Source organism: Filicampus tigris, chromosome 4, assembly GCF_054856515.1.
Source record: "Filicampus tigris isolate MCC_2025a chromosome 4, RoL_Ftig_1.0, whole genome shotgun sequence".
Classification (NCBI taxonomy): Eukaryota; Metazoa; Chordata; class Actinopteri; order Syngnathiformes; family Syngnathidae; genus Filicampus; species Filicampus tigris.
The window spans coordinates 8,834,019-8,848,686 of NC_141220.1; the positions used below are offsets into that span (position 1 = coordinate 8,834,019).

At 41.2% G+C, this 14,668-nt stretch overlaps 1 protein-coding gene across 5 annotated transcripts in view; it reads right to left on the minus strand.

Moving 5' to 3' along the window:
• The window catches only part of lrrc4ca (leucine rich repeat containing 4C, genome duplicate a), a 69,617-nt gene extending 55,300 nt beyond the window's left edge, over positions 1-14,317 (minus strand). For 2 of the 5 annotated variants that reach the window (XM_086029322.1, XM_086029321.1), the window contains exon 1: positions 12,826-14,317. The gene's annotated coding sequence lies outside the window, so the exon portion shown is untranslated. The remainder of the gene's footprint in view (positions 1-12,825) is intronic. The other 3 variants (XM_086029324.1, XM_086029325.1, XM_086029323.1) reach the window with 3 other exon arrangements.
• Positions 14,318-14,668: the final 351 nt, after the last annotated feature.

Below are 14,668 nucleotides of genomic sequence, written 5' to 3' on the forward strand. Positions count from 1 at the left end.
ATTAGCATGTGAAACCTGAGGACAGTATATATATCAATATAATAATGAGATAAAATTTCCTTGCTAAAGGACACCTTAGTGGCAGTGGTGAAGCAGGACAGTGGCACCTTCTCACCATATGATCTGAGGTTTTCCACTCCCTTCCAATCACCAGTGAGTGTGTCTTTATCCTGAAGGTCACTTGAGCCTGTTTTACATTTATATAGACAACAAGCAGGTTCAGATTTACCCTGAGAGCCTTCTCTCTCGTACAGGGATCATGTAAAGTCATCCAGTACTGTTATCTGGAGAATGTTTAAGGCTATAGACGATAAACAAAATGCGGTTTGACAGTGAGCCCAATTTCTCGAATGGGAAACAATGATGGGCGCCATATGGGTTGTCAGGAATAAATCTAAAGGCTGAGTGATAGACAACCGAGATAGTCTATAAATAAAATCACTATAATCCAGTACAGAGGGAAAGATGCTTTCTCTGATGCTCTTTCGACAGCATCATGCCGTCATTGCTTTAAGAATGCAGGTTGCTCCAATCCCAAGTCAAAATTGACTTATTTTAGTAGCAATTCATAGCAAATATCTGTTTGAGATGAATTTGACTCATTAATATTAGTCTCGATCCATCCAGGTTGTAGTCCACCTTTGTCTGAAGTCAGCTGTGATACGCTTCATCTTACCTGAAACAAGCTAAGCGGTATGGAAAATGGATGAACGGATGATATTAGTCTATGCTACAACCCCAGTTCATTTTAAAAAAAACATACTTTTCGCTTCACTATACAATAATTGGCAACAAATCTAATTATATTTTGTTTTTGCCTGAACCTGCAGTCATGGTAAATTTCAAAGGTGTTCATTCCATCAGTACTGACGGGAGGTCCGTCAAGGTCCGTTGTGTAGACGAATGATGGGAAACTTAAAATAACTGATGGACTAAGAAATGACAGAAGTGTGTTTTTGCCTGTCACTGTAATCGTCACTAAGTAATTCAGTACAGATGGATCTTCTCAGTCCGTCACTGACAGACTCCCATTACGTTGCCGACTGACGGAAACGCGCCGTGTGACTAGCGTGTTTGTGCGGATGGGTGACTACACTAGGGTTGCTTTGAGCGAAGAAGAGGAGGGGCGCCCCCGGGAGAAAAAAAATCGTACGTTTGGACATTGCTAGTCAATCTGGTAACCGGTGGCTGTGTTGGCTGCTAAGTGCGATTTTGGTTGACAGTTCAACAGCTGTAATCAAAACACACACACAAACAATCACACAAGCAATCAGCAGCTACTGTCCGGGCTATGCATCCTTGGCTGATTACATTCAGTGCAAGTCATCAGAGTAAGGTAATTACGAAACATTTTTTTTGTTGTATTGTGCTATATAGGTTGATGCAGTCATGCAAGGTACACCAGCATATACGGTACATATACAAATAATTCTCAATATATTTATAAATAATGTGTTTATGTCCGCTGATAGTGTAGTGGTACACACGCCTGAGTTGTGTGCGGGCAGCGTGGGATCGATTCCCGCTCAGTGACAGTGTCTATGTGTGCCCTGCGACTGGCTGGCGACCAGTTCGGGGTGTAGTCTGCCTTCGCCCATTGACGGCTGGGATAGGCTCCAGCAACTCCCCGCGACCCTATATAGGATAAGCGGTTTGGAAGATGACATGACTAGGGATACATGTGATGCACATAATTACGAGAAAATAAAAAATAAAATGCAAACTTGTACAAAGAACACTCCGAAATATATTCACACAATTACTACAGGCGCATATGTATTCAAAGTATATTGTATATATTGACAACATTCATACCTTTACATTTTAGGAACTTAAAAATTGTACGATTAAATTTGTTTTGAGACCCTATACCTGCACATACCTGACAATACAGTATCTGGTGAAATAACATTTTGGTAATGTATTCACTAAAGGGAAACAAAATGTGACAAATATGATGCGTGTTTGAATGTTGTGTGCTAATTTTTGTTTTTTAATCAAAGACGGGTTGCCGCCAAATAGCTGAAGAATCTGACACAGGCAGCATGGGTTAGCTGTGTCACACATGCACATGCACACATGCAATACAAGGACACACATTCACCCACACATGCACACACACCCCCACACGCCCACGCACACACACACTGTTCTCATCAAACTTGATTGCCTACATCTCTGTTCTTTCGCTTGACTACTTACAGTAGCCATTAATCAAATTCAGCGCCTTCATTCATGACAAATAGAACTCTCTGACACACAGCTGCCAGTTTGGAAACAAGGGCAAAGGTTTCATTACATGCAGTGGCATATGTTCAGAATTGATTCTTGTTGCGGTTGTGGCATATTACCTGTAAATTATGCTATGTCTGCAGAATTGACAGCTAAAAAATTAAAGCAATCTAGTTTGAAGAAATGTGATTACAAATCAATATATCTCTGTATATTATATATATATATATGTATATATATATATATATATATATATATATATATATATATATATATATATATATATATATATATATATTAAAAAAAAGGGTGTGCATCTCTTCACAAAAGACAATTTGATACGGTTTTCAATAAGTGGGGTGTGAAACAATTCAAGGAAGTTTATGGAACGATTCGATTCAGTTCGATCCCGTGGAGACTGGCTGGCGACCAGTTCAGGGTGGAGTCGCCTTTCGCCAAAGTCGGCTGGTATAGGCAGCCGTTGGCTGTTGGCTCCCGCTAGCTCCCGCGGCTAGTCAAGGCAGGATTAGCTTTCGATTGATAACAGTTAAAGTTAGCAGAAAGAGACCTTCTTCTTACCGTTCATACCGTCCGCTCGAGTAGGAGTTAGCTCCACGCCGACACCGGTCAGCCAGTTGTCAGTGTTCTGCCAGATTCCACTCGGCATTACCAGTGTGGCGTGTGATCGCTAATAAGCGGCCGATTCGAGAAAATGGATGGAGGTATAAACTTTGAAAAGACATGGGGCTCCGTTTCAATGAGATCCGCCGTCTAGGCAGCCAAGAAGCTCCGTGTCCACCTTCGACCGTGTTTGGCACGGCCGGTCAGCCAGCCAGGAGCACCGTGTTTGCTACAGAGGAGGTCTTTTTGTGAACGCTTTCATTCTGTCCAGCCAGAGATACAGCGGACAAGGTCTGCAGAAGCTGTATAACGGCCTGTGTCCGTCAATTTTGGATAAATACAAGCCCCGGAGTTCGGCTTGACGAAATGTCAAAGTTGGACTTGGAAAGATTAAGAGCACCAGACTTCCAGCGAGACCGTCCCTTCAGCCGAGTATGGCCATTTAGCTTAGCTCAAGTTTAACTGCGCACATGGGTGGGTTAGACTTTATGTTGGTATTCTTGCAGATGCACACAACTTGGTGCAGTCTAAATGAGGAGTTTTGTGCCATTGTGTACGTGAATACAGCTTACTTGATTCAAGACCACCTTCCAACCCAAGTTGTGTACTTATTTGACCCCAATGGCCCACCCGCTCCCCAATAGCTGCACCGTGAACAAGATGATGATAATAATGCGTTCAATCAGTTGATTTGTACAATGATGAAGATTCAATGCACGCTGTTGTCATATTTATGAATGAAATATGATTACATCCAACACACATATCCGCTGAGTTCAGAATCAATCTGCCTGAACCTCGATCACCAAAATCACTGTAAACCACCCGTGCCACAACTTGGACCTACTCCTAGCAGGTTTAAAGCTTAGGTTATTTTCAGCTACCAGATTGTCAGGTGTGCATGGGGCGTGTCAAACAAAATGCCCTCGGTCCGCTGGAATGCAGCATGGCACGGAATCAAAACGATAAACGAGGCTTGCATCGACACAAAAATCAAAATATGCCAGTTTTTATGGTCGACTGCAGCTGCATTGTCTACGAATGTAAAGCCTTAAATGTGCATAAGATGCTCTAATACAGGGGTGCTCAATACGTCAATCGCAATCTACCAGATGGTCACAAAGGCAGCATTGGTAGATTGCATGACATTAAAAAAAAAAAGATAATAGATGTTCATAGTTAATTGTGTTGTGCAATATTGGCTCACACGGTTATGCAAGGTACATATATTGTACATTAAAGAATCCGCAATATATTTGAAAATAAATATATGTTCTGCATTTTTGTAGCGGGTAGGACCTACCCCCTAGAAAAAATCAAAGCATACCCTGCCCGGTAGGTAGATACTTTTGACTTGGTCATTTTATAAGTAGCTTGCATGCTGAAAAAGTGTGAGCACCCCTGCTCTAATATGTCCAGGTGGCTCATGTTAAATTCAGGCGTATTTCTTTACTCTCTTCCCCACATTTAGTTTAGCAGCAGACTGACAGCTCCTGACACAAGGCCTTGACCTGAGTGGCGAAAACAGACCAGCACCATAGAGACAACTTGAATTAAATCACGTGAAAGTCGATCCATGTCAGATCAAAACTATCTTAGTAGGGCAGCCTTGCCTACATGCAGGTGACAGGATGAGTGACACATTAGGGTCATAGACTAACAGGGCGAGTGGATGGTGAGCGAAATCCATCAAGACACAGGCAATCACGCAGATAAACATGCAACAAACATGAGAGCAAAATAGACAGACACGACACTCATGAAAATGCCTCTCATCTGAAGGTAATTTACTCTGGATGAGAGGCATTGTCACAGTGTGGCGTTATTTGAAGTTGTGTTTAACCACACCTTATGGACAAAAGTGCTGAATAGTAGTTGTTATTCAACATATGGGTGTTACTCTCCAGCTTTCCATACATCCATCTTCTATACCGCTTTTCTTCACAAGAGTTGCAGGTGTGCTGGAGCCTATCCAAGTTGGCTTTGAACGAGAGTCAGGGTACACCATGGACTGATCACCAATCACCCTATAGACCAGGCATGGGCAGCTCTGGTCCTCGAGGGCCGTTCGTTATCCTGGATGTTTTATGCATCTCCCTGCTGCAACACACCTGATTCAAATGATCAGATAATCAGCAAGGTCTGCAGAAGCTGTATAACGACCCTGATCATTTGAATCTGGTATGTTGCAGCAGGGAGACATACTGTATAAAACATCCAGGATACTGGCCCTCGGGATCCGGAACCGTGCACCCCTGCTATAGTCCAACAGTCACTGATACTCTCATTCACTCCTGTGGACAATTTAGAGAGTCTTCAGTTTAGCATGTTTATGGAATATGGGGGAAGGAAGCCAGACTACCCAGAAAAAGCCAAAGCGGTGAAAACAATCAACGAGGGTGAAGCATAACCCCAATTAAATAATTAAGAGGTGTTCGTCACTACCTTTGTTGATATTGTGTATAGCTACATTAGCTGAAATACGTAATGTGCCCCTACGTGCTGAGGTGGGACTCTTGCATGCTATGATGTTTTCCTGCTGCAAATGAGGTTATACACTGTACCTCATGGCTAATGTGTATGGATGAAATGAGTGCAAATGATCTGGGAAGCACACTATGTTCAGATCTTAGACTCTAATTCTGCACCCATGGGTATGCAGATGCCACCACTTTAGGAGGGAAAACAGTATGTCAGGCTTAGAAGTGCACATGCCCTGTGGCAAAACATTAAGTCCAGCAAATTAATTTTGATGAGCATTTGCTTAACATCATCAGTTCCTGTTTTCTAATGAGCATTTGGTATATAAAACTAAAAGTGGATCTGATGACCTCCAAACCTATCTACACATCATCCATCCATCCATCCATCCATCCATCATCTATTCAGAGGTGGGCATTCCGTCAGACTGACGGATGTCCATTTTGCTGACGTTAGACGATAGACAGGAAATTAAAAAAAAAAAGACGGACTAAGCACAGGCAGAAGTGGGTTTTTGTTCATCAGTGTAATCATCACTAACCAGATCAAGTACCAATGGACCTCACAGTCCATCACTGACGGACGCCCGTTTTGCTGACGAGTGACTGAAACGCGCCCTGCCTGTCTCATGTGTGTTTGATATGTCGGCAGGCTTACTTGAGTTGACTGTATAATCAACAGTAGGTGGCGGTATGCACCAAAGAGAGAATCATGAGTTCGTCAGGCTAGGAAGAGCAACTCATTAATGAGCTAAGAGGTAATAAAGTATCTTTGAATACAGAGACAGTTTTACAGAAAAGTTCTTGTAAGTTAAGTTTTATATTTCTGTTTTCATTTTTGGAAAGAATAGGGTTGGGAGTTTGTGAAGTTGTGAATCTTTTGCAACCTCACATTCCATTTCAAAGTTTTTTTTTTTTTCAAGTTTAGTCAGACTTGCCGACGGACGCCCGTTTGAAATTAGGGGCGGACTGGCCTATAGACAGGTACTATTTTTTTCCCCCCAGGAAAAAAGGTGAATGACGGATGATGGAAGGGTACCCACGCTGCAGAAGGATGACGAATAACGGACGCTCAATTTTTAGTAAAATGCCCAGCTCTGGAAATAACATGACGGACTGACCGATTGCCAATTAGTTTGGTTTGGCTCGGTAAAATCACGGATGGGTACCTAGGCTGCTGATGGGTGACGAATAACGGGCCGGCAAACTTTGTAAAATGTCCACCTCTGCATCTTTATATATAAATATATATATATATATATATATATATATATATATATATATATATATATATATATATATATATATATATATATATATATAGTTATTAGGCATTCAAAAAATACCAAATACACTATGTCAAATACTAAATACTGAACTGCAGTTCTACAGCACTGCAAAACAATGTATTTTCTTCAGTTAAAATGTGCATTTTTTTAAAATAATTGGAAAGTAAAAGTTAAAGCTCTTGTATTATGTGATCACATTTGATTGTGCCACTGTATTAAACTGTGTGGCATGTTAGTGTTTATTTTATAACCATGTTAAATGAGTTCACACAATAATTGTGTTTAAAGGTTCATAGGACATCATGTAGTCAATCATCAGTGGAAATATTGTAAAGGTCTCCAGGATGGCATGTTTCCAGTCCCCACATGCCCACTTCACAGATCTGTGATCTCCCAGGATCAACTTTACATCATCCGCCTGTGGAGGTCTGCTTGCAGTTTCTTATAAATGTAATTTGCGCACTTTGACCTCCTGCATTGATTCCAGCAGATAATTTTCTCCTTCCTCTATGTCACGGGTCACTGGGTGCCTCTCCCGTGCAGATTTTAACACTAGAACTATGAGAGCAATCATTTTGATCGTTTTCAAACTTTGATGTGTTATTACTCTGCATATATACTGTAGCTAGAAGATGCTCCTGGCCTCTTGACTTTTAATAATTATGAATATATTTCATTACCATGGTGCAATTTTATGGTATTAAACAATATGAAAATAGTTACGAGCTATTACTACTTTAACTATGACATGCCAGTCAATTTGACTGCTCTACTTAATCTTATGCACATTGCACTGGGATGCAATGACCACCATGTTTCTGTAGCAACCAGTGGTTGTATTGAGAAACACTGCTGGTCACCATGATCTATAAAAAAATCTTACATAGTAGAGAAGGCATTACATCTTCAAAATATTGATGAGTTGGAGGACGAATTGTTCGACTTACACACAGCAAGTCAAAGTAAAAAGGCACGCTGCCCCAGTCAATAGGAGCCGTGTTACACGTGGCAAAAAAAGGCTGTTAGATGTGATAGTCATGACGTTGTTGGTAGTGCATGCCACAGGGTCGAAATAAATAAAATAATGAACTTATTGTGCTTCTTGTTGACATAATTACCCCATGGAAAAAAAGAGTTCTGGAGTGTGATCGGGACGGAGTTGTTTTGTGTGCCATATTTACGATTTACTTCCTCTTCTTGGAAATGAAGTGCAGTAAAGTCTTTTGCGACACGCATCTCCTTTCTTTGATCACCAAAGTAATATATTTTTTAACAGCTGACACGCACGCATTGCGAGAGCCGTACAGAACAATATAGGGGCTCCACCAACTGTTTCTCATTCATTTATATGACCTAATTTACATTAAAATTTACTCACAACAGAATTTTAATAAACAAAATACCTTCATTAGACACTCGAGCAGCAATGATTATTATTTTAGTCACTGCCGCCATTGCCAGCTTGCAACAAAGCGCAACCCGACTGCTCTCACAGTTCTAATAATTTCCAAATCCTGGTAGTCCTAAAGGGAAAGAGAGGAGTCACTTCTATTGGCGGCCAATCAACTGTGTTCACGAACACAGCGGCACAAAATTGCCATTTTACACTGCGCCAAATACCAAAATAGCAAACAAAAAGTCTAGCCCGTCGTTGCGCAGATTTTATTTAGACTGATTGATGCCCATAGCTGGTGTCTGCTAACAACCTTAGTTTTAACGAGCAGTTCATCAGCTATCTGGGGATGCACTCATCATGGTTCTACATGTTGTGCTACTCCTAAAACAAAAAAAACAACAACAAAAAACCACTAAAACCGGTTTAATTGAATATCTTGCATTCATATTTTTTTCATCATTAAGCGCCTCCTGTCTGTAAATTCCACTGCGGACAAGAGAAGTGTAAGGAGAGCTTTTCGGACTTGTTTTTTATGCTTTGCTTTTCATCTTGTAGGGATTTAAATGTCTTACTTTCATACAACTAGGAAATAAAGTGAAGCATCACAAACTAGCCCTCGACCATTTCACATTCCATTTAACCTCCAAATAAGCAGCAGGAATGAATGCGTGGACCTGAGCCAGTCGCACTTTAAACAGGAAGCCCAATGGCCCAATAGTCAGAGAAAATGCCTCCTGCACAGTACATATGTAAAAACATCTCTTCATGTGTGTGTTTGTGTATTTATGGTGAACTCTTGCAAGCGTATAATCAGAGCCATTACATTAGTCCTATCTTGGGTGCTGTCAGTCCGCATTTTAGCAGTGTGTGACATTCTTGCGATGCCAAGAAAGAGAAACTGGCATTGCGGACTAGGAAGGTACAAATTTATGAGTCCAACAGTGTGGGACATGTGAGATAAATGGTAAGAAATGGTACATCCGGATTTTAGTCACTGCACTTGACTGAATTAATGAAAAGCGTAAAGAACAGTAATTTTTTTTTTTCCCCAATTTAGTCCTAAGTGATGAAAATACCCAAAGAGGTAGTTTCATAGAAGCAAAAAACACAAGCAGGCATCTCTCAGTGTGAACCCCATCGAACACACATCTACAGTATGTTCCATTTAATCCACTTATGTTCTCCTGATCGGTGTAGTGTGAGAGACGGGGGTAAGATTTAAAAAAAAAAAAAAAAAGACAAGTGATCCTTGGCCTCTAGAATGACAGAATAGCACTTTTATGATGTCGACCAGATTATTCTGAAAGATGGATTGGTTGAGCTGGAACACCAATTGATTAATCCATCGACTGGCGGAATGTGCTGTGGCTGTCCCCCTGCTCAGCTGTTCTTCCCTTGGACACAACATTCAGACAGACACTCAGGAGAGGATGACTAATGAGTGGGGCGACTGCAGATACCGATCGTGTCAATCTGTGTCAGGGTGATGTGTAGAAAACGCCTGCTTTCGCCTGGTTGCTGGAAATTATAATTATGCAAGCTTGAACAACATCCAGTCGCATCTACAGGGGCAAAGTAGGAATCGAAATAAAAGCTTCAGAAAAATGCAGGAGATCTGAAACTACCAATCGATTCCCCTGCTTTTTGTGGGGTAAAAATTAGGATAAAACTTGTTTTTTTTAAATGACACAACTTGTTTTCTCGTTCCATTGTAAATGCATCTGTTGGTACACACCGTTGTATTCAGATGTTGGTACACACCGTTGTATTCAGATGCTACTGTCGTGGTTTTTCAGTAAACAATAAACTGATAAAGTAGTTGACAGATCTGACCACAACATTCTCTTCAACGCAGTGCAGCTGTCATCCATTCAGGTGAGCTTTTATCACAATCACATCAGCTGCCTCTGACTCGCCACAACATGCCGGCAGCCATCGTGTAGAGGTTATTATTAGCTGAAGCTAGAAAAAAAAGAGGGTTCAACAAAGACTACACACACTGAAAGTATTGAAACTCACTGAAAGCTCAGCCCGTGGTAGAGCTGGTGTGGAACAACAATGATGAATATGTCATGTTTGAAAGGGGGCCAAACATGGTTGTTGTTGATATATTATGGTAGTATGTGATAATAGAATGGGCTTCATTAGCTTGATTGGCTTTAATGGTGAGTATAAAGCAATCTCAGGCTGTAGGCTGTGGTCATATGTGCGATATGAACATTCATTATGGAAATAATCACTCAAAGTAGTTCATCACAGTAAAATTATTGGTCACCTGTCAAGCAGACGAAAATGGATAGATTGGATGAATTAATTATTTAATTTATACATACATACACTGGCATACACTGCTTTATTATTTACATGTGTATACTTGTTTACAAAAAAACCGTCTTAAAATTACAGGCCTGTTATGTTGTTGCTGTGAATTTCTTTTATAGTTGTAAATGTCAAACACGGTATAGTAATAAGAAATAAACATACATTATATCTCCCATGACACATGCTGGTGTTGTATTGATCCATCCCTCCACCCCTGGCATCAGTTTCAAGCACGTGCATTTACAACCTCCCCTGTTATCTTGTCCATGTCCACACTTTATTTGTTTATTTTTTCCATGTCCTGCATGTGAGCTTCCAGCTGCCCCAGCATTCAAACCTCACAAATGTATCTGTTTGTCCCTGAGACAAGTAGATGGGGAGCAATATAGAGATCTATTAAATTGCACTATTGTCATTAAATGAACCCTTTTGAGACATTTCAGAAGCAGAGAAGGTGGGGAATATAGTATAGTAGCTCTATCATTGAAACAAGTCCCTTGTAGTGAAATAAATGAATGCTAATGGTGTTCTAAGATGGGCTTTGCAGAGATTAATCCGATTTGAAAAATGATCATTTCATTATGGCCTGAAGTGCTGGCCCCGATCTGAACTGGGCCACAAGCTGAAGTGAGAAATAAATGACAAGAGCGTGGGAAGCGAACATGGATATACAGTAGAATATGTCAAGACCCTGGCCTCTCATTTCTATGCTCCTTCTTATGTGACAACTTCATTAATTTCCTGACATGGCTGCTGGGAATGATTTTTAATAGATGCATTAGACAGCAACACCTAGATAACTTGGACTTCAAAAACAGATGTCTGGGGAAGCACTGTCTTGGTGTAAACAGCTCTTTGGTGTCTTAACTGCATCTGCTCAAAGGCTAAAACTAACTACTATGGAGGGCTAACATACTGTTGATGAAGGTGTTGAATAACAAAATTTAAGGTGTGTCCATTAACAATAACTTTGCCCATCGTATACATACTTCCATTGTGTATGTCAGCCGACAATTTGGAAAACGAATCATCTATCTTTGTACTACTGTGAATCATCCTGCGCCATTTTTCTAACTGCAAACTTGTGAGTGTGTGGGGAGAAGCGATGGTGGTAACCTCATTGCAGGAAAACCTCAAAATCAGTATTCTAATGCATCCCAAGGTGATGTCACTCCATCACAGAATGCGTTTCTTTCAGAGGATGACAGATACTCGCTATATTTCTCACATGGTGAATAATGAGATTCATTCTTCATGTGAAAAGTGACAGCTAGCCCCATTTATGCATTTACCATGAACAGTGGTTTATGGTTTGCTGATAATGCCAGACATATACTCCAGTATCACCTGTGGAGGAGTAGATATTGCATGATGAAATAAGTAATATGATGCACTGGCTTCATATCTGTTGATGACAATGACATATACATTGGGGCTGGGATTTTACTTTTACATAAAACCCATTACACTGAGAGGAAGATGGAAGAAATTGTACACTCATCTCCGGTTGTCAGCATCCATAGTCAGGATTCGGCCATACATCCAGAAAAAAAAAAAATCTTGCGAAACTTATTTAATTATACCCTTATGGGCCTTACTTTGCCCATCGTATAGCACAGTTGTGCTCGAATGATAAAGGGCCTTCTGGTACCACGAAATGTGATACATTGAACTGGCGAAATAAGATTCAATAACAACAACTGACAAATGGCGGCATACAAATAGGTTACCGCCATATAATGTATGCTGTTGTGAGAAAGGAAAGGCTGCTTTCAATTTCAGCACCTCAAAAAGGGGACAGCTCCATCACAGAGAGCCATGGAGGCATGGAACAAGTGCCTTCTGTGTAGATCCTGGCTATGCCAAGAAAATACATGACAGGTGATGTCTGACGATTCAGGCAACCAGTCACTGTGATAACAGCAGAGCTGCTCTTGATACACAAACAAAACAGTATTTCATATAAAACATATCATATTTAAAAGTCTCAAAATAACCACGTACCACACACTCAAATGAATTTGGCTTGCTGCAGATTGGTTGGGTGATGAATAAATAGCTGTTGCCTACTTTGCATTCACAGGGTGTACAACGTGGTGCAGTGTACAATTCCATGGTGGTGCCTATGATTGTGAATATTGAATACTTCTCAGAGCTACGTTTTTCTATACCTCACATGAGTTTGAGTCTAAACGCTCCCGGGAGCGCATTGAAAACCAGCAAGACTTACGGCAGCGCGGTGCAGCTTCCTGCATCATCTGTCAAATCAGTGCTTGATTCAAGATTGATCACATATCGTCTCAGACCATAAAGAACGCCTTATTGCAAAAGACCGATGTTTCTAAACTACAATTTTCCTTTACACGGTTACAACTATGACATTTGTTATACAATTTGCCGTTATATAGTCAGACGTGAGACAGGCAGAGTGGTTCGCGCGCACACGCACACACACGCACGCACACACACACACACAAAATCTTACTTGTTCATGTGGACTGCGATCCTTCTGGATGAAGCTTTTTGTGAGCGATCCGTCTTTTGTTCAAAGCACGAAAAAGAGCGTTAGGGAAAAAAATCCGCAATTTTCAGGCGAGCTTGCACAATCAGAGGCTATTTAGCCTCACTCTTATTACAATAAGCATTCCATCCATCAGTCCAGATCTGGAAATAACTCTCACAATGTTGGTGATATATCCGATTTTGCCCTTTTCCACGACGCTCTCTGCGTTGAGGGACCCACAAGTGCCATTGCTGCAACTGCTCGACCCATTAATGTCCCACGCTTGTCCTGAGTTGGGGATATATGGACTTGCACACTTGTTATTCCTTCGCTGCTGTAAATGTACAAGATATAATATGAATAAATCTCCCCATATGATATGGGATTCAGCTTCTAGAATGATGCATCCTGGAGGGGGAAAAAAACCTTTTCACCGCAGATCAGCGTCCATATGGCATTTCTTTATACATCCGATCACTTTTGAAAACGTCACTTCTCACCACGTCTCTTTTACTTTTAGCCCTCAATCCCACAGAATTTGAATGGATTTCAATGCACAGCTCAGTGTAACTTTAGAGTTTATTTTGTCCTCTCAAGATTTGTAGATGCGCAGAAAAGTCTCAAACGGATAGTCAATGTCATGTAACGTTATACTGAAGATCAACTTAAATCACATAGAATTTTCAGTATCTTTTATTCCCGTTCTTTATCAAAAAAAAAAAAAAAAATCATGCGCGACAAGCGCACGATAAAAAGGAGGGGGTCGGGGTGGGGGGTCCAGCGACTATTCACAAGAAGCCTTTTATAACATCTTACATCTGGCGGGATTTTTTTCTTGCACTGAAATTTTAAATAATCTTCTCTCCTCCGTGCATTGATATCATCGTGTGCAGACTGGACCCGAGTCACTGAAGAGGAGCTTCACTTCTGCGCCACACGTGCGTAAATCTCTCAAAATCAAGTCTCACCTATCCACTGTGGCGATTCACAGACGGGCACAGATGATGCTGAATGCTTCTCATTCAAGTGTCCTTCTATCCGTCCTTCTCCTCCTCTCTGGGTTGCAATCGCTTCGGGCTTGTGACCACAGGATCCGGCTTGCAATCCGCGCATGAAGGCTTGCATGAAACGGTGATGTGGAGCATCTCAGAGCGTGTTCCGGACGGTGCAGCACAGCGGACAGGCGTAGAATTGATTAGCAGTCCTGTGGGTTACCTCCCTCTGACAAAGTGCTCCCTCAGTCACTGCTGCTGAATCAGGAGCAGAGCGGCAAGATTTTGTTTCTCTTCTCCTCCCTCAGCCGACATGTTGCTCAATGCTCACTTTAACTTGCGCGGCTCCCGAAACGGAATCCAGTTTGGGGGAAAAAAACCAAAAAAAACCCACAATTTTCTGCTAAATTTGTGTTAATTAATGGCGTTTTGTGAGTGTGTCGAAATCTTTGTTTTAATATGCTCCAATGTCCGAGGCAGCGAGGGAGAAAAGAGGTTCAGTTGCTGTGAATATGGCAGATTGGACCGCTAACGTGCCTCCCAAAAAGGACACGACTGCCACCTACCGAACCCGCTCGTCGCTTTGCTGTAGTGGGATTGTGCCCCCCGGCGCTTTGTGCAGATGATGTACTACATTGTACTTGCATCTCAGATAAATACTGAATGTGTATATATATATATATATATATATATATATATATATATATATATATATATATATATGTATATGTGTGTGTGTGTGTGTGTGTGTGTGTGCGTGTGCGTGTGCGTGTGTGTGTGTGCGTGTATGAATTTGGAAATGCCTCGGGACATCTACAACAGATACAAAAACA